The sequence below is a fragment of the Pteronotus mesoamericanus genome, unplaced genomic scaffold (genome assembly GCF_021234165.1).
Source record: "Pteronotus mesoamericanus isolate MK-2021 breed Mesoamerican mustached bat unplaced genomic scaffold, CSHL_Meso_final contig_26, whole genome shotgun sequence".
Taxonomy (NCBI): Eukaryota; Metazoa; Chordata; class Mammalia; order Chiroptera; family Mormoopidae; genus Pteronotus; species Pteronotus mesoamericanus.
The window spans coordinates 1515279-1524979 of NW_026555109.1; positions in this window are offsets into that span (position 1 = coordinate 1515279).

A 9701-nucleotide genomic window follows, 5' to 3' on the forward strand; every position below is an offset into this window, starting at 1 on the left:
CAATGGACATTTGTGACCTTCGTTTAGTTTCTTTTGTATTAGATGGTCCATCAAGCATTTCTGGAGCGTGTTAGGCAACCAAAGAGACTAGTGGCTAACTCCTGGAAACAAAACCTCTAGTAGGGTGAGGGCCTAAGAGAAGAAGACATGATTTGCAGGCAAGGGAGGAAAGAATTCAGCCAGTGTAGAGTCACATGTGTATGCAGTCCCTAAATGTAATTCACAAAGTTGAGGACTTTATATAGTACTCATGACAATCACTGCCTTTCAGCTCCAAACCCATGCTTCTCAAGTTAGTTTTGTGATGTTGGGCTGAGACCCTGCAAACCCCATGCTGGGCTCTACCAATTAGGAATACTAAAGGAAGGCTGCAAGCCTGGAGGAAAAAGGAGGGACTTGCAACTCCTTTCTTCTTGTGGTTCTTCTGAGCAACACCCCAGCAATGCCTCTTCACCCAGGAGGGGCAGCGCCTTCCTGTAGGAACAGCTGAATCCTGTATTCAGTTATTTCCACACTTGAAGAGACAGTTTCATTGATTCTGACCATCGCCAGCCAGCCAGCAGCCTCCTCAGAGGTCTGGGTCCTTGGCCTATGAGGCCACTCCTCTGAGTTGTGGGTTTCAGTGATTCCAGGTACTTGCCTTGTTTATCTAACCTGAGGAGGTGGTAACTGTTCCTTTGTGAGATCGTGGAATTCCCTTTTAACTTTCATGGAGTTAACAATTCTTTATATTGAGTTCTCTCTTTTCAAACTATTATTGTGGTTTTGTTTCCTGTATGGATTCTAACTGATATACACCTCCCCCTCTAAAACCACCATCTCAAAACTTCAATGCTCTCCCAGGCAGTGTGTTTAACCCCAGGCTCTTCACTTCCGCAAGGATGACATAGCCTCCAGCTTTATCCAGAAAATAAAGCTATTATAGCTGATTTCAAATGTGCCTCCTTCACCACCCAATTTATAAAAAATTTCTATAACTCATTTGTTTTCTTCAGGTTCAGAGGATAAAGCATTTTCTTCCTGTTTAATTCAAAACCCTCCATAGGTGCTGAGGCCATCCCCATGTCTTCGGGGACCCTGCTCTGTCCCTTACACATATCCTCTCCCAATTTTTCACATGCTCTTTTCTGTAGTTTCTGGGGAGCTGACTAAATGCAGGTAAATGGATTGGTAGTGACATCTTTTCCACTCTCCTGTTAGCCACATCCATATTTCCCCCATAACATATTCATTCCCAAGTCTGAGTTTCTACACAAGCTCTGTGTTCCCAGCATCAAACGCAGTGTCTGGCAGAAAAGAGGCCAGAAGTGAAAATCAGTAAATGTTTGTTGAATAGATAAGATAGTCAGAAGTCATTCTTTACCTGCTTGCTAAAGTAATCAATGAATGGGGGGCATTCTGTAGTTAGCAGAGCTCACAGCACACTCTAAGTCACATTTGTCACAGAGGGGCCCTTAGAATTGCTTGGGGAGCTCGTTAAAATGGTGACTCAAAACCCACATGGACAGGAGTCTATCAAAGGGACACAGGAGCCAACTGAAAGAGCTCCCAGTGGCCAAAGCTCGGACTATTTGAGCAAGAAAACAAAGTACATATTGGACTATAATCTAAAGTATAAAATAAATACTATGCATGAGTCCATACTGGTATAAATAAATCATTGGATGAGTAAATGGGAGAGAAAATACAAATCTCCTGTCTAGAGGGATTCCAAATAATTTATATAGGTATTCTACCCTCAAAGAGGTGGAGTATAACTTCCCCCTCAGATGTAGTTCCTTTCAAAGAGGAAAATATGGGGGAGGGGCAGTAATTTTACAGGAGAGAAATCTGACTAACACTACTTCAGCCACATAATCAAAGTCAACACAAGAAGTGATGAGTCAGGTTCATAGTATGTACACTTGATATAATATAATGAAAATGGCATTTTACCTCTGTGTTCTTCCAATTATCCATAACCTCATTCATATCATAAGAAAAACATCAGACAAGTTTTGATAAAGGGATATTCTACAAAATACCTGACCAGTACTCCTCAAAACTCTCAAGGTCATCAAAAACAAGGAAAGTCTGAAAAATTTTCCCAGCCAGGAGAACTTAAAGACATGACAACTAAATGTATAGTGGCATCCAAGGTGGGACACTGAAACAGAAAGACAGCAGGTAAAAACTAAGGAAATTTGAGTCAAATATGGACTCTAGTTAATAATAATGGATCAATATTGGTTTCTTAATTGACAAGTATAATAACAAATGTTGATAACAGAAAAAACTAGAGATAGGATTTATGGATATTCTTTGTACTACCTTGTTTTTTCTGCAAATTGAAAGCTTATCTAAAAATTAGAGTTTACTAAAAATATTTGGTTTTTTAAAAAATGCAAATTTCTGAGGCTCCCCTCAAAATCCCAGGTAATGGGCCTCACAACTCTGCAATTTAAATAAGCATCTTAGTAGTTTTGTGCACAGTGCAGTCTAAAAAACTGTCTTTGAAAATTTCTGCTCAGAGAAATAGAGGCTCCTGTGATTTGGGTTCATGCCACTGTGCTGCACAACTAGAGTCACTGTTGATATTGTGTTCAATTTACAATGTTAATGGCACCCCATGAAGCTGTGGAGTGGGCCTTCCTGTGGCATTATTTTGATTGGCCTACATACGTCAATATGAACCAACATTTAACAAATGGGATATTTTTCATGAAAGTCCAAAGCTCTGGTCTGCATTTCTGTATCCCCTAGTACCTCAATGCATTCCGGTGTAGAGTGTAGAAGTGGCTTGACTCTTCAGATGGGTTGTGGGCTGATGGGTTCAACACATTCTCTGCCACTCCCTAAGTCCCTAACGCTTTAGGGGCTGTTACTCTGCCTGTATTGTTGACTTTTTATAGGGGAACAAAAAGCAATTCTCTGTATCTGGGTCACTATCAAAAGTGGGAAAATGAAAGATTAATCAAGTGATCCTGTGTTTTTTAAAACTGGGAGAGAACACATTTATTTGTGTAAGTGGGAGAATATTACTGTATAATTAATATGCTAGCTAACCATGTCTGCTGATGGCTTACGTCCAACCTGCTTCCCTCAGTGATGGCCCATGTGGAAATCTGAGTTTGTCAGGTCCTATCTGAACCTCGGGCCATTAAGAGAAGCTGCAGTGATAAATAGACTAAATGTGGATTTTGCAAAAAGAGGGAGGAGGAAGAGTGAATTTTCTCTCCCCTGTGCTTTAGCATAGCCTAGGAACACCATGGAGTGCGTTGTTCAATTCCCCCAGGAGTCAGGATCCGGTGGAACTAAGCCAGAACCTGCGTTCCCATGTCCTTTGTCAAACTGCATGATCACACTCTCCTGGTTCTTTATTTCTAATTATTATTTGAGGAACAAACTGTCTCATGAGTGTTCTGGCACAAACAGACAGACTTGATTTTGAGAGCTATTTTAGCCTTCTTGCCAATGCTCAGAGTATTAAATTATTAAAATGGTGATAATAATAATAATAGCAAGAACTTACTATGGGCAAGACTTGTTCTCAGTGTCTTTTTTTTTTAAGTGAATTAATTGATTTAATGCTCAATAGGCCCTAGAGGTAGATATTATTACTACTTCCATCCCCTGTTTACAGATGCAGAAATGAGGTATGGAAGAGTTAAGCAAACCTACTTGGAGGTCTATACTAATTGAGAAAAGAGCTGGGATTTGAAGCGAGGCTCTAGGCTCTGAGCACTTCACCACTGCACTACACTACCCTGGCTCTCCCAAGAAATTGAATAGCTGTCAAGAGTTGTTTAACACTCACAACGTATCAAGGTGCCAAAAAAGCCACTGAAGACATAATATTATTTTATATTTTATGTACACAACAAATTTGCGTTCATATTTTATGATAATAAACATAATATATGATAATAGTATATGTATCATTTTTAAAAATAGAATTGTTGATTAAGTCCCTGGCTTTTTGATAATTGACACGATGGGCTGTTAGCTGGAGTAGATGTAAACTATTGGGGAAAATTGTGAATTTGCCTCTGTTGTGAATTTGCTTGAAATAATTTTTTTTGATACTTTTTATCTTAAAAATCTAGGTGGATTGTTTTCCTTATGAATCCTACTCTTGGGCTTATTGGCAGATTCTGTTAGTTTCTCTTTCCCTTATCTTTAGGAAATTCGGAGTGACAGATCAACCTTGTCAGTTATCATCACAAATGTATCATGATTAATGATATTTAATGTCTCTATTTTATGTGTAAAATCTCATACACTACCTAAACTCCATGGTCTAAGAATAATATGGAAAATTGTAGAGTATTAAAAAAAAGAATAGAAATGATAGAGCAGTTGAAGAGTTACAAAAATATTTAATCTGGAGACAAGAAGCTGAAGGTGTTTTAAAAATTCATTTCAAAGAGAATAACAAATCAGGAGGACATTGAACAGATGTTCTAGTAGCTGGTAGAGCAGGTTTGGTTAAGGATATCCAACAGAGCAATGGAACGGGAATAAAATAGAGGCATTAGCACCAGAGATCAGGGTTACATTTTTATTGAAATAGTAGAAGCACAAAAGGCAGTAGTTTATTAAATGATACTCAGCCCGATGGACATTTGGCCACAAAGACTGTCCAAGGTCATTGTCAGGATCCCACCACTACTGTGGTCCTTCCCTCCTCCTTGGAGCTTGGTTCCTACATGCAGGGTCCACCTGAGTCCCAGTTTGTTGGCCTGGAATATTTGCACAGGGCAAAACTTCCTTGGCCTGCACAGGAGGACAAACTGCTAACAGACTGCTATCAGCTGGTTCAGGAAACCCAGGTTGTTATTCTTTCATATATTTTGGCTATTGATGGGACATACATTGCTGAATAATTTCCTTATATTGAAATAAATACTCCAATCCCAGCAGATGTAAGGATATAAACAATTGCCAAATCAGAACAATCACGTCATTTTTTAACCATGTTCAGTTTTTACACATGTATGACTGAAACAACATAAAGGAGAATGTTAAATCCCCCTGTTTATGCAGTTCTACCAGCAGAGTTTCTGAGGCTGTCCCAGGATATAATTTATTTTACAATGATTTTAGAAATCCTTTGTCCATACATGATGGGGGAGGGGCAGTGGAGGGGGGAGGAAAGAAAAGGAGGTGGAGTTGTCTTGAAATGTACCTGGGATTTGTTTTAGTCACATATGGTATGATGAAAGACATGGAGACAACTGCCTTTGAAGAAAAGTTTATTACCTACAGTTCCCAAGAGGAGGAAGCAGGTCAGGCCACACAGGGTCACATGGAGAAGCATCAGAGTCAGTCAAGAGGCAGAAGCGAGGTGAGAGCATGGCCCAGAGCCTTTATTGTGGTTTCTTCAGGATTGAATGAGTGAGAAAGGGTAGAAAAATTTAAGCAAGTTAAGGATTAAATAGTTCGAATAATGTCCATGGGCTCTGAGCTATAAGGGTGGCCTCTAGTTGCCTGGGACCTGGTCCTTGGTAATTTAAGGAAGGGGAATATTGGCTTGGTGTTTGAGAGTTAGAGAAGGGAGTTGGGGACATGGGCCCTGGATTGATTGGTTTCTATAGGAAAGGCGTGTTCACAGGTAAGCTGTTTACTATTTCTAGGAATTAGCTAGCCCTGCTGTTTCTTCGGGACCCTGTATGAATATCAAAGCACCATAAAGTATAGAAAATAAAAACATAACTAATACATGGGTCTCATGTTCCAGAACCAGATCTGAGTGACCATTATGAATGGCTGAGAGCAAGTCTAGTCAAGCAGGATGCACACACAATCTGGGAAGTGGTGCAACTGGCAACAGAGGGTGCCTGTCAGGGCACATGATGATGGGACTGATCATAGAGCATAAGGGTAGCTGCAATCATACTCTGTTTGGAGAGCTAAGGAGACAGGGACCATCTGTCTACAAGGGAGTGGATGAATCTGGCATTCACAGGCAGGTTGTTGGTCCTTGAAAGGGGGTGGGATGGTATATTAAGGTTCTCCAGAGAAATAGAATCAGAAAAATGTATAACCATATATCTATTAATATGTTTATTTATCTCTCCATATCTATCTATCTATAGATTAATTTTATGAAATTGGTTTATGTGAATGTGGTGGCTGGCAGTCCAAAATCTGCAGGACAGACCAGCACACTGAAGATTAGGGGAAGAGCTAAAGTTGCAGTTTGATTCTGAAGGCTGTCTGCTGGCAGAATTCCCTCTTCTTCAGCGGAACCTTTTTCTTAAGAACTTCAACTGATTGGATGAAGATCCCTTCACCATTATGGAGGATTGTCTTAACCTCTTGGATGCTTGGGCTTCTTTAAGAAAAATACCACAGATGGGGTGGTTTAAACAACATAAATGCATTTCTCATAGTTCTGAAGGCTAAGTAGTTAAAAATCAAGATGCCAGCTTCATATGTATAGATAGTCTGTTTGGACTGCTAGGAATGGTCTGAGAGCAGGAAACAGGAGGGGCTTCCAGGGAAGATCACTAACTGCCCAGGGCCATGGCGAGGCAGCACCAGGTCTGGTGGACAGGGCCACATTGCCTATGTAACTGAGCCCATGCTTCCCCACCCTCAGGGAAGATGGCAACAGGAAATTCTTACACTGAGCACACGCAGGGCTAACAAAATAACTGGATAAGAGGGAAAAAGCTCTCCTACTCCCTCTGGTACCAGATTGGGGGTGGCACCAGAGCAAGACAGGCACATGTGAAGTAGAAGTTAAAATGGTGACAAGGGGGAGCTACTGGACCAAAGAGGCCTGTCAGTATAGCCAAGGGAAAGAAGGGATTGGTTGGGAGATGGACCCACTCAAAGTGTAAGAAAATTTAGAAAGTTAACTGGTCATTCTGATAAAGCACCTGGTCCATCCCACATCTGAAACTAATATAAACTCAGGGAAACCAAGAAATCACTCTATTGCTCATGATTTGTCACTCAGGACCTGTACTCAGACGGTTTGCTGGTCTGTTCTCTCCATAGGCCATATGACCATTAAAGAAGGAGTCTTTCTCTCTCTCTTGCCAACCTGGTGAAGCATTTGCCGGTGCCTTTGCACACTCTTTGGCCTGGGATCATGGGACCTCATAGCCTTAGAAGTCACATGGCCAATGGTAGGCACCGACACCACATTGCAACCTCCAGGAGAAAGCCTGAAGCCAGACAGCGGCTGGGAGCAAGCTAAGATACCTAAATGACTGCTTAGAAGCCACCTCGGGCTCCAAAGGATGGTACTTTAAAATGGAGCAGGAATTCTGGGCATTGCCTTTGTTTTGGTCTTACTGAGAACAGCTGGGTTTTGCAGAGGAGATGAGCTTTGAGATGGGAAGCCCCAGATCATTCAGCATTCAAATAAAACCCTTTTTCCTTTCTCACTAGCCTCTGCTTTTATAGTTTGCCTTTTGGTGGCCACCAAACCCCACTTTGGTTCAGCAAGCTAATTTGGTTCCCGGAGAGATTCCTCTCTTTGGTTTGCAGATGGGTACCTTGTTGTGTCCTTAAATGGTAGAGAAAGAGATCATTTCTCTTGTGTCTCTTCTTTTAAGGGTGCTAATCTCTTTCATGGGATTATGAGGATTCATGACCTAATTACCTCCCAGAGTTTTCACCTCTGAACGCCATCACACTGGGAATTTGGGTTTCAGCATATAAATCTGGAGTGGGAACACATTCAGTCCATAGCAGGAGTAATCTACTTAACTTAAAGTCTACTGATTGAAATGTTAATCTATCTAAAAAATACATTCACAGAACATCTAGATGTGCCTGGGTATTGTGGACTAGCCAAGTTAACACACAAAATTTACCACCACAGAGTGATGTATAACTGTAAGTAAAAGAAACCTAGGAGCACAGGGAATGAACTCCTTATTCATTGGGGCAGGAGGTAGACACTAGATCTCTGGAAACACAACTGTCAAATCTGGGGGAAGAAGCCAATATGGCCTGATGCTGCATTTCCTCATTCACCTCATTCAATATATAAACAATCACATGCTAAGACCCTGGGATACAAAGATAAGAGACAGTCCCTGCTCTCAGTCTCTCAGTTGAGCGGAGAAGATAAGCAATTAGAACACAATGACCATGGTGCAGTATGTACTTACAGTGACAGAGGAATACCCAAGGGCAAAAGGAGCCCAATGGCATAGAGTCCAACCACCATCACAGAGCAGTGGATTAGATCTCTCACATTCCTCTTACTTAACATCAAAATTGGTTCTGGTACCTGGACCACAGGTTCATCTGCTGAGGAAGATTAAGGTGAGCTATGACTATTGGTGTTGAGGCTGGAGCCAGATATGTGAGATAGTGACAGTTTCTCCTTATGCTGAACAGATCCAAAAACAACAGCTTCAACTAAAAGCAATTTTCAGTTCGGTGGACATCGTGAGGGAAAACATTTTACCAGTGTATGTTTTTGGTTCATGATCTTATCATCGTACACATAGCATATAAGATCAAACATATTGTCACCTTTGGGACAACAGGATTGCTATAAAGTGCTTGATGAGCTGTGTCTGTGTGGATGCTGGGTAGAAGTAAAATACTATCATAGCTTTTACCAAGGAGAAAATTAAGAAGCAGGAAAGAAGAAGCAGATGATTAGCAGATGGAATAAGAAATTTAAAAATATAAATTAAATAGAGAAGCTGAGTTTTTCCTAGTGTAGCCATAAGAAGTGCACAAACTGGGTGGTTTAAAACAACAGTTATTTAGTGTCTCACAGCTCTGGAGGCTAGCGGTCTAAAATCAAGGGAGCGGGGCTGTGCTACCTCTGAAACCTGTAGGGAAGATCCTTCCTTGCCCCTTTCTGCTTCTGGTGTTTTGCTGACCATCCTCAGTGTTCCTTGGTTTACAGATGCAGCACTTTAATCTCTGACTTCATTGTTATATGGTGTTGTCCCTCTGTCTGTATCAGTCTCTTCTTCTTATAAGGACATTGGTCATGTTGGAGTTAGGTCCCACCTGATTTCATCATGACCTATCTAACTAATCACATTAATTAGCAAATAAGATTACATTCATAGTTGCTAGGTGCTAGGACTTCAATATACATATTTTTGGGGTATACAATTCAACTTATAACACAAGACAGAACTGAAGATGTAGTTAAAAGACTCCTGGGCTTAGTTTTCCATAAAAAAACCAAAAAATAAAAAGAATTTCTAAAATCAGTAAGCAAAATTAAGTGGCCTATGATGGTCAGTAAGTTTTTAATACTTTGTATTTTCAGCTTCTAAAACATAGGAAATATTTTTGTGTATTTTATTCACTAGATGCTGTGGTAATGACACTTTTCCTGCATATGCATACTTCAATTGCATTTTTAAGGATTTACAATAATAAATAATGCCATTAATTCAAATAAAAGTGATAATGAATTTCCTACACAATATTTTTATAATTATCTCATAAGGTAAAGAGAAATATCAAATGAATTTTAATAGATGTTAACTAGACTTATTGTGGTGAGCATTTCACAAGGTATACAAATATTTAATCATTATTTTGTATACCTGAAACTAATATAGTTTTATGTCAATTATACCTCAAAAAGGGATGAAATGCATGTGTTTTGTTTTTGAACATTATGTTGAATACTTGAATTCAAATCAATGTGCTACAAAGCCACAAAGAAACACAAGCAAGATTAAGCATTTGGCCCAGTAATGACCCTCCCATCTCTGAGAAGG